Raw genomic sequence first — 15,751 nt, 5'->3', positions numbered from 1 at the left:
GTGATCGTCTAATGGTTGCCAAAATTTTGCCCAAATGTGCTCCATTAGATCCTCATGAAGTTTGGGCGTGGGCGATAGAATCACGTGTCCTTGCCCGAACACACAGCCGATCTTGCAAAGACGAATGCACTCCACTCTGAGGTGGACTACTTGCACTAGAGCTTATCGGGGTTTCAGGGTGTCGAACCGATTTCCCGCATTAGGTCCTTCGTCGGCGACAATCATGTTGTTCAAGATTATGCACGTATACATGATGTCGACCACATTCTTCATAAACCACGTACGAGCCGAGGATTTGATAATGTTGAATCGAGGTTGTAGAACCCCGAACGCTCTCTCTAAATCCTTGCGAGCAACCTCTTGCTTCTGCGCAAAAAGAGCATGTTTTTCGTTTATCGGCCTGTTGAACGTCTTCACGAAGGTTGGCCACTTCGGATAGATGTCGTCGGCAAGATAGTACCCCATTTTATACTGGCGGTTGTTAGCAGTGAAGTTGATGGTCGGTACTTTACCATTCAAAACTTCCCTGAAGAGGTCAGATTGGTTGAGCACGTTGACGTCGTTGTTCGATCCGGGGACCCTGAAAAATGCATGTCATATCCATAGCCGGTAGTCGGCAACGGCCTCGAGTATAACGGTGGGGTGGGTGCCTTTGTGGCCGCTAGTGTATGATCCCCTCCACGCCACAGGGGAATTCTTCCATTGCCAATGCATGCAATCGACGCTGTCGAGCATCCCAGGGAATCTGTGCACTGTTTCGTGAAGTCGGAGCATAAACTGACAATCTGCGGTGCTTGACTTCTTGAGAAATTCGTCGGTGAGGGCTGCCCAGACGCATTTGCAGAAGTTCATCAAACACAGTCTCCCAGTGTTGTCCCTAATGTGCAGGTACTCACCGAACAAATCCACCGTTTTTCCAGTACCAAGCTGACGGATTGCTGCAATACATTTCTGGAGCATTGTGAGATTGGGATAGCCAATAGCGTCGAACCCTTCTTTGAAGTACTCTTCCCGGGCCGCCAATGTATTTGCAATATGCAGAAATAGCTCCCACCGCATGCGGAAATAGTGACGGAAGTTGTAATATCCCCATACCGGGTTCTCACAAAAGTAATCTCGTACCAACCTTGCGGCGGCTTCCTCCTGGTCAATATGAATGTATTTTCGGGGTCGCTTTTAACGCGCCGCGGCTTCCTCCTCCTCCCTACGTCGATCTGCTTTTAGTGATTCTTCCATCATTCGTCGCATTTGCTCAAATGGATCCATGAACTGATTAAATTTGAGAGAAGAATAATGTTTTGAGATGAAGAATGTAGAGTGTTTGAGTGAGAATAGAGAGTTTTTTATAGTGGATAATTTGCGGGAATGATTTGATATTTATAGAAGTGATTGGAGGCTTAAAAAAATAGAAAAAAAATTTAAAAATTTGAAAAAAATGAAACGGCTAGTATTTTTGGGATATTTTTTTCTGATTTTTTTCCGAATTTAAAAAATAAAAACTAAAAAAAACATTTTTCAACGGATATAAACGACGCCAGTGGCGGACGCAGAAAAAAATCATGGGAAAGGCTGCACTTTATATATGTTTATGTCCGTGAATAACTGTCTCATGCCCCTAGTTTCAGTGGCGGATCTAGACTTTTTGGATTGGGGTGCGAATTTTATGTAAAATACTCCCTCCGTTCAGTAGTAATAGATGACACACTTGAGTAATGGTACGGAATTTTAGGTGATATTATTTTATGTGTTAAGTGGAGAGAGAAAATAATACTATTTATATTAATGTGAGAGATTTTTTTCAAAAAAAGGAAATGTGACATTCTTGTGGGACAAACTAAAAAGAAAAATATGATATCTATTATGGAACAAAGAGAGTATAACATATTAAAAATAAAATAATATTTAAAATAACATCTTACAATAATATTCAATTTTAAAGTCATTTTACAGCAAAATTACACTTAGAGTTTGTATCCCATAAAAAACAGTTAATATAACCATAGGACAAAAGAATAAAAAGGGTAACTAATTGAATTTCTGAATTCATACTAAAGAATTAAAATATTAATTATAAATAAATAAAATGCAACTACCAATATATAAAATAAAAATTGTAAAAAAACAAACTCATACACATACATTAAAAATATAGATGAGATATAAAAATTAATCAAATCTAGTATTACCTAATACTTACAAATCCAACCTAAAATCTGCAAACAGAAAAACTAAGTACTACTGCCTCGGTCCCTAAATTATATAAAAACATAAAAAAATTAAACTACTTAAACAAAACGGCCTAAAGGCCATACACACCATGATGGGGAATCGAACTCGACTGAGTGCTATGCGAAATTGCTTCACCAACCACTAGAGCACTTGACTTTTTGGTAATTCTTAGCTGCATACGCCATTGCCTAGTTTCATTTTCATTCGTCAAACAATAATTATCTTATTTATCCTTTTATACTTTTGGTAATTGAACTCCACATTTTATTAACTTCTATAACTCGAATTTTATTATAAAAATTAATATATTCAAATTTCAATCGAAACTCCTCAAACTCTAATCCTAAAATTACAAACTCTAACCATAACATCTTAAACTTAAATTATGTAAAAATTAATAATTTTTCAATAAATCAGAGTATCCTATATGAATTAAACTCACATCCAAATCCATGGCATTTTTTTCTTAATTCCATTCTTTATTTTTATATTAATAAAGTAAATATTAAAAATTGTTACTATAAAATAGGAGTAAATATTTCCTTAATAGAATTGAAAAGAAAAACACTAAAATGATGAATTAATCACCTACTTACAAATTTTACAATGTGAGACACGCATGACACTACTTTCAAAAACTAAAGCAACACTATTTAAAAATACATTGAATACTCATTATTTACTTTGGGAGTTGGGTCATCTTCTTCTCAAAGGCCAAAACCATGGCAGCCGATTCTTATTCATCTGTAGATCTTCCATCTGTAAATTTATTTCAGCCTCTTCTACCATTCAATCTCCAACTATTTAATCTTCATTAGCATTGATTTGGCAAGGGCCGAAGATTGTTTTTCTGAAAATTTTAAAAAATTAGCAACTGAAAACAGGAAGAAAAAAAATGTTGGGAGGGGCTAAAGCCCCTCTTCGGCCCTTACTGTGTCCGCCACTGAACGATGCCCACTCGCGGGCCGACGAGTGGGCGTCACGGACGAACGGGATCTAGCCACGTGGTCAGCGCGCGTGGCGAGTTGGCTCGCCAGCTCCTCCTCGGCAAAGGGACGTAGGACGCGACGGGACCAGACGGGTACTCCGCGTCGCCGAGATGAGACCGAGCCCGCATCAAGACAGCGATGCGGATGCTCTTAGGATTCACATGAAGTAGTATCCGAAATCTGTCGGAGATACTCTGGTATGGACAGTGGTAATCCACTTGTACATAGTGATAGAACAGTTTTTCGTTAATAAATGTAGCACTTATTAAACGAGACAATTCTACTTTTGTTCTAGAGAATTAATGGAATTCCATTTTAATGAAGGAGATTAGATTTATTCTGAATGGGGGAGTGACGCACAAGGGTTATGCGTCGTTATTATTGAACGACGCACAACCCTTATGCGTCGTTGGTTAACGACGCACAAGGATTATGCATCGTTCAACGACGCATAAGCATTATGCGTCGTTAACCAACGACGCATAAGGGTTGTGCGTCACACTGGTTAGCATTCCCGCCTGTCACCCGGGTGACCCGGGTTCGATCCCCGGCAACGGCGCATTTTTACTATTATGATTACTATTATTTATTAGAGTATAGTCACCGCTATTATAATAAGCATTATTTTATTTTCTTGTAATTGTGGTTAGAACATTCATTAATCAATATTGTAGCAAGGACTTTTGGAAATTATTTTATAATAAGCATTATTTTATTTTCTTATAACATAAAGACTTGGATTATTTAATTAATAGTATATAATATTATGCCATGTATTTTATATAAGCGTAATCTATAAGTGAATAAAGTTTTGATTTTTATGTTATTATACAATTAACGGCATAAACAATAGTAATTTTTAAGATATTCAAAAATAAACTTAATATATAAAATAAAATAAACAGTGGTCATAGATAATAGAAGTATAAATTAATTTGTCAATGTACATGTATTCGTTTTGGGGGACCAATTAGATTGGGCATTTATTCTTAACTTCTTTAATTAATTCTTTTATAAGAGTAATATCTATTTGCCAAAAACAAATGTTTAGAATAACTCATTTTTATCAAATACTAATCACTTAAAAAAATGCGCCATTGCCGGGGATCGAACCCAGGTCACCCGGGTGACAGGCAGGAATGCTTACCAGTGTGACGCATAAGGGTTATGCATCATTAGGGTAAGACGCATAATGCTTATGCGTCTTTGAACGACGCATAATCCTTGTGCGTCGTTAACCAACGACGCATAAGGGTTGTGCGTCGTTCAATAATAACGATGCATAACCCTTGTGCGTCACTCCCCCATTCGGAATAAATCTAATCTCCTTCATTAAAATGGAATTCCATTAGTTCTCTAGAACAAAAATAGAATTGTTCCCTTATTAAACACATGTCTTTTTATAGTTCTATGTAACATAGTCTACGAGCAAGTACTTATGAACGAAATTTTCATATAATTTTGAATATATTAAAAAATATTTAATATTTGAATTTATAATATCTAAAATTTTGATGGACTAATTGCCAATGAGAGGGGGACTTAGAGTTCTCTCAAGGTTGGTTGGTCCAATCAAATTAATCTTTTTCTTTAAAATATGAGATGATATTGCCAATGTCTTTATTTGGTTGCATAATTTTGTTGTCTTACTTTAAGGACATGTACTTTAGTATAGAAATAGTAATGAAGTAACCTTATTTAGGTCATTGAGAGAACAGGTACGAAAAGGTGTTCGAACATGAATGACGGGTGAAATTGACAACAGTGTTGTCCTTATTTTTGTTATGTGGTTCCTAACTTTTTTTTATAAAAGCATGATTACAATAAAATATATTATCATAGGAAGAATAAGCAACCTAATTTAGGTAATTAGTTGAGACACCAATGGGAGAAAGGGTGTCCGAACTTGAAAGAAAGGTGAAATTGACAACAGTGGTGTCTTTATTTTTTATGCTGGTTCCTTACCTTTTGTTAAAAGCATGATTACAAAAATATTACTCCATGATGAATCGGCGAATTATTGATGTTTATAAATGCAGGAAATAAATGAAGATCAACACAGGGATTTTACGTGGTTCGATTTACTGATGTAAATCTACGTCCACGGGGAGAAATGGGGGCAGGTTTGTATTGCTTGATCTGCGAATTTACAGCTTACAACACTGGCCTGCTTTATGATCTTCTCTCTAGAGAGCTTTTTTAGAATTTAACAGAAGACCCTATCTATCTGACCTAGGTTCTATTTATACAGTGAACCAAGATCGTGGCATGCAGCATTTATTAGGTAGTGGATGTCGTGGAGATCGTGGCGACCTTGCATGGGTCCACTATCCTGCATGAGTTAATGACTGCTTGACACCACTAAATAGATCGTCGGTGTAGTGGAGGTGGAAATCTTGCATGAGCCCACTATCTCCTAGTTCGGTCGAATACTGAGACCGAACTGCTGAATTATTGCCGAGCAGCTTTTGCCGATCTGAGAGTAGAGCTTGATGCCGACCTGAGAGCAGAGCTTGATGAGTTGGCTTTCACCGAGCTGTAGGCTGGGGCCGAACTCTTTGGTTGTGCCGAACTGAACTCTTTAGTCATGCCGGACTGATACTCTTTAGTCATGCCGAACTGATACTCTGTCTTGGGCTTTACTGCTGTTGGGCTTGTTTAGTACGTACTCCATCACTACCCCCCCCGAAAAGAGAAGTGAATCACTTCGGCATTCTGGATAAAAGTATGGGGTAAGTTGATGTTTGTCCACGGTCTCATGAAGTGAACTCTTCTTTGACCGGACTTGGTTTGTGTCCTAATTTGGCGAGTTTTATCGCTCGGATCGAACTTTCCGTTGTCCTAATTTGGGGATCGGACTTTCCCTTGTCCTAATTTGGGGATCGGACTTTCCCTTGTCCTAATTCGGCGAGTTTTATCGCGTGGATCGGACTTTCCCTAGTCCTAATTCAGGCAAGTTTTATCGCGAGAATTGGACTTTTGTTGCAGTTCGTTTCAGACGAAGTGCTTGTTTAAGCTGAATTGTGGTCTTGTATCCTCTTTAGAAGCTTTGACGCACAATCGTGGGCTTGTTGCAGCTCGTTTCAGACGAACTGCTTGTTTAAGCTGAATTGTGGTCTTGTATCTTCTGTAGAAGCTTTGACTTACAATCGTTGGCTTGTTGCAGCTCGTTTCGGACGAACTGCTTGTTTAAGCTGAATTGTAGTCTTGTATCTTCTGTAGAAGCTTTGACTCACAATCGTTTAGCTTGTATATGTTCTAAGAAGGGGATCAGCCTTCGAAGAACAAGATGCCTCAGTAACATTTGTAAGAGACGACACGCACAGAGACAGACGAAACAGACAGACAAAAACGCACAGAGAAAAAAAGACCAAGTAAGCCAAATAAAGCACAGAGACAAAAAACGCACATAACCTTAGGACCGAACTAGACACAAGACAGACTGACCGGACTGTCTCTTACAAATGGAACTTTTTGAGGTTGGAAATGTGCCATGTTCGGGGTACCTGTTCTCCTGACATGTGAGCCAATTTGTAAGACCCTTTGCCGAGGACTTCTGACACCCGATACGGACCTTCCCATGTGGGTTCGAGCTTGCCCAGCTTTTCTGCTCGGCTTACTTCGTTGTTTCTCAAGACGAGATCTCCCACTTGAAATTGCAGCTTCTTCACCCTTTGGTTGTAATACCGGGCTACTTGCTCCTTGTACTTGGCTGCTTTTATGCATGCCAATTCTCTTCTTTCTTCGGCAAGATCTAGCTCAGCTTTCAGTCCGTCGTCATTCATTTCTGCTGAGAAATTTAGAGTTCGAGGACTGGTCATGCCGATCTCCACCGGAATTACGGCTTCAGTGCCGTACACAAGACTGTACGGAGTTTCACCGTTGGAGGTTGTGGGTGTAGTTCGGTAGGACCATAGGACTTGAGGGAGATTTTCTATCCATTGTCCTTTGGCTTGTTCTAACCGAGCTTTTAACCCTTTCACCAGGATACGATTTGTTACCTCCGTTTGTCCGTTTGCTTGTGGATGAGAGACCGAAGTGAACCGCTGTTGAATATTCAGCTCTTGGCACCAATTCTTGAACGTCTTGTCGGTGAACTGAGTCCCGTTATCCGAGATGAGGATGTGGGGTATGCCAAATCGGCACACTATGTTCTTCCAGACGAAATCCAATGCCTTCGAACTCGTTATCGTAGCTAATGGTTCAGCTTCCACCCACTTCGTAAAGTAGTCCACGGCAACGATTAGGAATTTCATTTGCCGAGGAGCTTGAGGAAGTGGTCCCACTATGTCTATGCCCCATTGCATGAAAGGCCAAGGGCTTTGCATAGTGGATAGATCGGTCTGCGGCATCCTTGGGATATTTGCATGGATTTGGCACTTCGGGCATGTCTTGACGAGCTGCACTGCTTCTTGTACCAAGGTTGGCCAATAATATCCCCATCTTAGAACTTTTTTAGCTAAAGCTCTAGCTCCGATGTGGCTGCCGCACGATCCTTCATGAACTTCTCTGAGGATGTAGTCCGTCTCTTCTGGTCCTATGCACCGCAATAACGGCTGGAGGTAAGACTTTCTAAAGAGGACTCCTTCATGAAGTTCATACCGAAGTGCTCGGCACGTGATTTTCCGAGCTTCTCTCTTATCCTCGGGCAATTGTCCCTGATCCAGATACTGCAAGATCGGCGTCATCCAGTTCGGCGAGCTAGATACTGAATGTACCTCGGCTTCATCAATGCTTCGATGCATTAATTCTTCCGCCTTTGAGCTCGGATCTGAGGCCAACTTACTTAAGGTATCTGCTCGGCTATTTTCCGCTCTGGGAACGCGGATTATCCGAAAATAGGAGAAACTTCGGCTGATGCTTTGCGCTTTGTCCAAATACTTCTTCATTCTCTCGTCACGAGCTTCACTTGTACCCAACATGTGATTTACTATGACTTGTGAATCACAATGGACTTTGAGAGATTTGACGAGCAGACTTTGCGCTAACTGGAGTCCGGCCAGGAGGGCTTCGTACTCGGCTTCATTATTAGTAGTGGGGAATAGGAACCGAAGTGAGTAGGTTACCTCGTGTCCGTCGGGAGCGACGAGTAAAATACCAGCTCCACTTCCCATCTTGTTTGAAGCTCCATCTACGAATCCGCTCCAGCAGTGTGGCGGCTCTACTTCGGATTCCAAGGGCTGTGCTAGCTCGGTACTGGCAGACTTTTTCTGTTCGGCAATGACAGGGATTGCTTGATCGAACTTGGCTTCTGTAAGAAAATCTGCCAAGGCTTGTCCCTTGATGGCTTTCCGAGGTAGGTACTCGATTGAGTGTTCTCCCAGCTCTATGGCCCATTTGGCGATTCTGCCTGATGCTTCTGGCTTGGTCAAAACTTGCCGAAGAGGCAGATCGGTTAAGATGCATACCTTGTGAGCATAGAAGTATGGCCGCAGTCTCCTTGCTGCATTTACTAACGCCAGAGCAATTTTTTCTAGAGGTTGATACCTTGTTTCTGGACCTCTTAATGCTCGGCTTGTAAAGTAGATGGGAAACTGCTTTAGGCCTTCTTCTCGTACAAGCACCGCGCTGATGGTTTGATCTGATGCCGCTAAGTATAAGAATATTACTTCGGCTTCGGTTGGAGCAGAGAGAATAGGAAGCTCGGCTAGATAACTTTTGAGCTCGTCAAAGGCCTTTTTCTGCTCGGCTCCCCACTCGAACTTGGGTGCCTTTTTCAACACCTTGAAGAACGGCAGTTGCTTTTCGGCTGCTTGGGAAAGGAATCGATTCAGTGCGGCTAGACATCCAGTTAGCCTTTGCACGTCATGTATGGACTTCGGCATTGCCATGTTCTGAATGACTTGAACTTTTGAGGGGTTTGCCTTGAGTCCGTCCTTTGAAACCAAACAACCCAGAAACTTTCCCGAATCTACCAAAAAAGTACATTTTTGGGGGTTGAGTTTGAGGTTGGCTTTTCGGAGCACGTTGAGAGTAGATTTGAGGTTGTCTTCGTACTCCGAAGTGCTTTTGCTTTTGACAACTATGTCGTCGACATACACTTCAACCTGTTTTCCGATTAGGTGCCGAAAAAGCTTGTCTACCATCCTTTGATAAGTTGCTCCGGCATTCTTTAAACCGAATGGCATCTTTTTATAAGCGAAAATGCCGAAATCGGTAATGAAAGCTGTTTTCGGAGCGTCACTCTCATCCATCAATACTTGGTGATATCCTTTGTATAAATCAAGAAAACAGAAAATTTCGAAGCCGATCAAAGCTTCTACTTTTTTATCTATACTTGGAAGGGGATAGCAATCTTTGGGACAGTGCTTGTTTAGATCGGTGAAATCTATGCACATCCGCCATCCTCCTTCCTTTTTCTTGATCATGACAGGATTGGCCACCCATGAAGGATACTTCACTTCGAATAACACATCCGCCTTCAATAATTGACGGACTTCATCATGGATGACTTGACTTCGTTCTGCCGCAAAGAGTCTTTGCTTCTGTTTTATCGGCCGGACCGAAGGATCAATATTTAACCGATGAGTGATTACCTCGGGGGGCACTCCGGTCATGTCCAACGGAGACCATGCAAAGACGTCTTTATACTCCTTGAGGAGCTGGATGGTTTTTTCCCGAAGTAGAGGTGTTCCCGCGAAGCCGATCTTAACCGTTCTGGATGGATCGTCTTCGTACAGCTGAACTGTCATCGAGTTCGGCTCCGGTATGGCTTCGGTCATCACCTCTGACTCCGGCTGCTGTGATTGCTATGCTTGGTGGTGCCGATCTGACTGCTCGGCATTTCTAAGCGCAATTTGTAGACATTCCTTTGCTCTCTTTTGGTCACCTCGGATGACCGCTATCCCTCCTTTAGTAGGGATCTTGATGGTGAGGTGATAAGTAGAGCAAACGGCCCGAACTGTGTTGAGCCAGTCTCTCCCCAGGATGATGTTGTACGGGGACCGAGCTTTCACCACAAAGAACTCGATCATCGTATTGGAGCTTGTAGGCGCTTTTCCCACCGTAATCGGAAGGCTGATAATACCTTCAGGGCGGGTGTCCTCCTGGGCGAAACTTTTCAGAGGAAGCGGAGCCGGACTGAGTCGAGCTGGATCCACTTCCATTTTATCGAAACATTCTTTAAAAAGAATGCTGACTGACGCTCCTGTATCCACAAATACTCTGTGGATCAGTTTGTTTGCCACTCCGGCTTGAATGACAATAGCGTCTTGGTGAGGAGAGATGGCTGGGACGGGATCGGCATCTGAAAATGTAATCACTTCGTCTTTCTTCAGCCTTTTATGTGTTGGCTCCTCTTGATTGGAACCTCTGCGTTCTGCTTTTAGGGACGACTTAGTCTTCCCGGCAGGGAGAGCATCAATAGTCAGGATTACTCCATCATATTGCGGCTCGTCGTCGTCTTCGGGATCCTCATGCCTTTTTGGATCCTGAGGATTGCAGTTCGCACTTCTCTGCCTTTTGTTCTTTTTCGGCTGCTTGCTTTGGTATTTTTTTAACGTTCCTGTTTTCACAAGAACATCAATACCTGCAGCCAAATCTCGGCACTCCTCGGTATCGTGACCGTGGGTTTGATGGAAGGAGCAATATTGATCCTGAAGTCGCCGTGCAGCCGATTTCGTCATCCGCTTTGGTTTTTCGAACATATCGGAATGTAGTTCGAAAATTTCCGCTCTTGACTTGTTTAATGGTACGAACTGAGCGGGCGGCTTCTCAGGATTGAGACGTGGCCCCAATCTGCCTTGTACCGGTGCCCTTTGAATTCTTTCAAAAGGAGTTCGGCGAGGAAGCACCTGGCCGCTTTGATCGGGCTTCCTTTTGTCTCCTTGGGATGAGCTGTCTAACGACCGTTTTCGACGGTCTGCCTCATCCGCACGAGAAAACTGGTCCGCAATGTCCCACATTTCTTGAGCTGTTTGCGGACCGCACTCCACGAGCTTTCTGTAGAGAGCTCCGGGCAGGATTCCATTTTGGAATGCCGAGATGACAAGTAGATCATTGAGATTATCTACTTGTAGGCATTCCTTATGGAATCTCGTCAGGAAGTCGCTGATCTTTTCGTCGCGACCTTGACGTATAGAAAGCAGCTGAGCCGAAGTGATTCGGGCTTCCGCTTTCTGAAAGAACCTCCTGTGGAAAGCATCCATGAGATCTCGGTAGGATCTGATGCTGCCTTGAGGAAGGCTGTCGAACCACCTTCTGGCGTTCCCGATGAGCAGCTCGGGGAACAGCTTGCACATGTGGACCTCATTGAGACCCTGGTTCGCCATATTATATTGATAGCGTCCCAGGAAGTCATGAGGATCCTCCAGCCCGTCATAAGTCATTGACGGTGTCCGGTAGTTCCGCGGCAAAGGAGTTCGGGTGATATCGTCCGAGAACGGAGTCTTTAATGCTCCGTACATGGTGAACCCGACATCTCTTCGGTACGGAGGAGATGGAGTTCTCCTGTGGTTCCGGTACCGAGGAGGAGCAGGAGCATGTTGAGGTTGAGGATTCTTTCTCCTGGAAGACACGTCACTACTGCGGTAGTGACTTTCATGTCTGGATGAGGAGGGAGAATCCGCCGTTGTCTTCTCCGGCTGTTGGCTCTTCTGCAGGAAGGTTAAGAACTCCTCCTGCTTCTCGGCCAAGAACAGCTTGACAGCTTCATTTAAATTGGGCTGCTGGGAAGACTCGGTGCGATGACTCCTGGAGTGGCTTGCTCCTTCGTGAGAACCGGAGGTAGATGTCTCCCGAGGCCGTTTTTCAGACCTGCGAGCTGGACTAGCTTCCTCATGGTTATCACGAACGGTATTATGAGTGTTATGTGATCTGGTATGCATTTTTTGGGGTGGAAAAGGGTCAAAAATTCGCTTTATCACAAATTTTGTTCTCTGTTTCCCACAGACGGCGCCAGTGATGAATCGGCGAATTATTGATGTTTATAAATGCAGGAAATAAATGAAGATCAACACAGGGATTTTACGTGGTTCGATTTACTGATGTAAATCTACGTCCACGGGGAGAAATGGGGGCAGGTTTGTATTGCTTGATCTGCGAATTTACAGCTTACAACACTGGCCTGCTTTATGATCTTCTCTCTAGAGAGCTTTTTTAGAATTTAACAGAAGACCCTATCTATCTGACCTAGGTTCTATTTATACAGTGAACCAAGATCGTGGCATGCAGCATTTATTAGGTAGTGGATGTCGTGGAGATCGTGGCGACCTTGCATGGGTCCACTATCCTGCATGAGTTAATGACTGCTTGACACCACTAAATAGATCGTCGGTGTAGTGGAGGTGGAAATCTTGCATGAGCCCACTATCTCCTAGTTCGGTCGAATACTGAGACCGAACTGCTGAATTATTGCCGAGCAGCTTTTGCCGATCTGAGAGTAGAGCTTGATGCCGACCTGAGAGCAGAGCTTGATGAGTTGGCTTTCACCGAGCTGTAGGCTGGGGCCGAACTCTTTGGTTGTGCCGAACTGAACTCTTTAGTCATGCCGGACTGATACTCTTTAGTCATGCCGAACTGATACTCTGTCTTGGGCTTTACTGCTGTTGGGCTTGTTTAGTACGTACTCCATCACTCCATAATAGTAAGAATTGGTTTTCTTGTTAACACGGAGTACTAATACGATAGGTTTACACGAGAGTCATTTCCATATATACATCTATAGAGAAAGTGTAAACTAAAAATTTATCTAGAACCAATTTTATTAAGGCTGTTATACAAAAAACATAATTTTATTAAGGCTGTTATACAAAAAACATCCAATACTCCATTAGAAAAGAAAAGTCATATTTTTCCATTTTGATAGATCCAAGGTTTAAAATTTCATTCACTTTTTTCTATAACTAGACTATACATTTTATTAAATCAGCACACTCATATTTCACTATAAATTTAACATATACAGATATTTTTCTCATATATTTTTATTTATATTTCTTGAAACTCCGTACTAAATCAAATTAGTCGCTTGATTTTGGATAGACAGTATTAGAAATGGGCCACTCAAACCTTCTTAAAAGGCCTCATATGAAGGGAGGGTTATCCACGGATCATCATCAAGTCGATGTGAGACATATTTTTAGAGATTTTAACACACCGCCGCACGTGTGGGCCGGAATGACACATCGGACTTCCATCATGTGGGTAGGCAACACAAGAGATATAACAGAACCATTATTGATGTAGGTCGGAATTAACATCGGTCTTCCACTTGTGAGGTAGATAAGATACAAAAGAGAAATCCATCATCGACTCTGGCCTACTCTGATACTATATTAGAAATGAGTCACTCACCTCGTTAAAAAGCCTCATAAGGGTGAGACTACTCTTATGTAGATGAAATGAGATCACCATAAAGTGGACGTATGACCAATTTTTAGAAATTTTAACATACGAATATCATGTAAACCATACACCAATTACCTTTTCACTTACTCGAATTTCAATGTGTACTACATATGGGTAGCCAGGGGCTTTCAAAGCGAATGCTATTGGACAGCAATAAGTATACTACACCTGATATTGCGTATAAAGTCAATATTTGTACCCAATTTTTTTTTAATATTCTCTATTTCTAGTCAGTGGTAACAATATACTAGGTATATCATGTAGGAAATTCATTGAAAAATAACAAAAATATGAAAAAGTGAAGTTATTTATGAAATAAAATATGAATATTCAATCTTTATATATAAATTTGGATAGTTTCTTGTCATTCATGATAAAATTGAAACATGGGTAATATTTTGAAAATATTCAAGCATGTGACATTAGCTATTTAATCCTTGTAATATTTTATTAATAATAGTATTTGAAATTAAGAAAATGAAAATTTATAAATTAATACTGTAAAATTGAGATACTATCATAATAAATAAAATCGATCGATAAATCAAGGTAAAAAATAAATAAAAATTAGTGGAAATAGAAAACATCGAAAAATACCTGAAAGTGAGTTTTATAAGGAAGAAAGGGTCTCATTTTATTATTTTCATATTAATTAATACAGATAATGATAAATATGTATATTATAAAATAATTAGAAAGTGTAAATAATGACAACATTTTAATTACGTATGAAGTACTAGAATTTATTAGAAAATTACATAAGAAGTTGCTGACAAAAATATGGTAGAAATCACATGTCAACAATATAATGGAGTGACAAAAATGCCCTTTTAGGGCCTAAGGATATTTTGGTCCGAAAAAATATGATTTGTGATTATATTTAACGTTAGGGTCCTCTGGTGCTATTTTTTTTAGTTAGGGACCTGCAGTGTCACAAATCGAAAAGTTAGGGACTTTTATCATAGTTCACTCTTAAAACAATTACGATGCATTTATTATAGGTCTAAAATCTTTGTAGGTGTATTATAGCAATTCTCTTTATTTTGTCACTTTAGAGTTCCTGGATATCATCTTAGTCTAATTAGTCTTCCAAAAGAATTGATGCTATATATGTATGTAATAATGTATTACAACAGAGAAATTTATACGTTGGTCACTTTCAATGAGTATTTTTCCTGAGCAACGCTTACGTTTTGTCCGTGTTAACGTCAACCTTTTGTACACTTAGTACGTATTATTTAACACATCATAAATTTTTGTTGACACTGCAAAGTAAAGTATAAAGATTTTTAAATTTAATACTCCCACATCCCAACTCATGTGATTGACTTGTTTTCGGCATGTGTTTTGGGATATGATAATAAATAATTAAAGTGAAGAGAAAGTAAAGAAAGAGAGAGTAATATAGATGTGAGTTTTCTTTATATTATCATCTCTATTACTTTACTTTCTCTCCACTTATATTATTTATTATCATTTTCCCAAAACACGTGCCGGAAATAATTCAATCACACGAACTGGGGTATTGTTACGATAATGGATCCATATACAACAATAGATCAAGATCGAGTTCTTTGCCACTTCATTTGTTGTTTCTTCTTTTTTATTGCTAAATGAACATAAATTTAAAGATTGTGTCACTATAGATTCAAATCCGATACCTTTAATTAGCCTCAAACATTAACCATTCGGCTAGTCAACACACACTTGTTTCTTCTCTCTTTTTGTTTAGAGTTATCTTCCTCTCCTCTTTTTGATTAGTGTTTTCTTCTTCTTTTTGTTTAGAAATATCTTCCTCTTTTTTATATGTGTGTTTTCTTCCTCTTTTGTTTAGAGTTTGGTTGGCGCAAGTTTTATATTTTTGTAGGTATGTGTGGCATGTATATAGATACATTAATTGCATAAGTTTAGTTGCTGTGCCTATCTTGACCAATAATGCATGTCTTTCTAATCAAATAATTATAGTAGGTAATAGCTACGTACTCACACACGAATCATGTTGTAAAAAGTAAATTAATTCTCCTTTTACTATGTTATTTTGCACATCAATGAGATAAATAAGTCAATCCAAATTGCTTAGGCAATAGTGATTAGACACGCATGTCAAGCTCAATAAAAATTGACTCCTAAACTAACATGCTAGATAGACATGCATGCACTCATCTTTTTGCCCTATAAAATCCCAG

The sequence above is a fragment of the Salvia splendens genome, chromosome 22, assembly GCF_004379255.2.
Source record: "Salvia splendens isolate huo1 chromosome 22, SspV2, whole genome shotgun sequence".
NCBI lineage: Eukaryota > Viridiplantae > Streptophyta > Magnoliopsida > Lamiales > Lamiaceae > Salvia > Salvia splendens.
The sequence above is the reverse complement of the archived record's forward strand: the minus strand, read 5'-3'. Positions refer to the sequence as shown.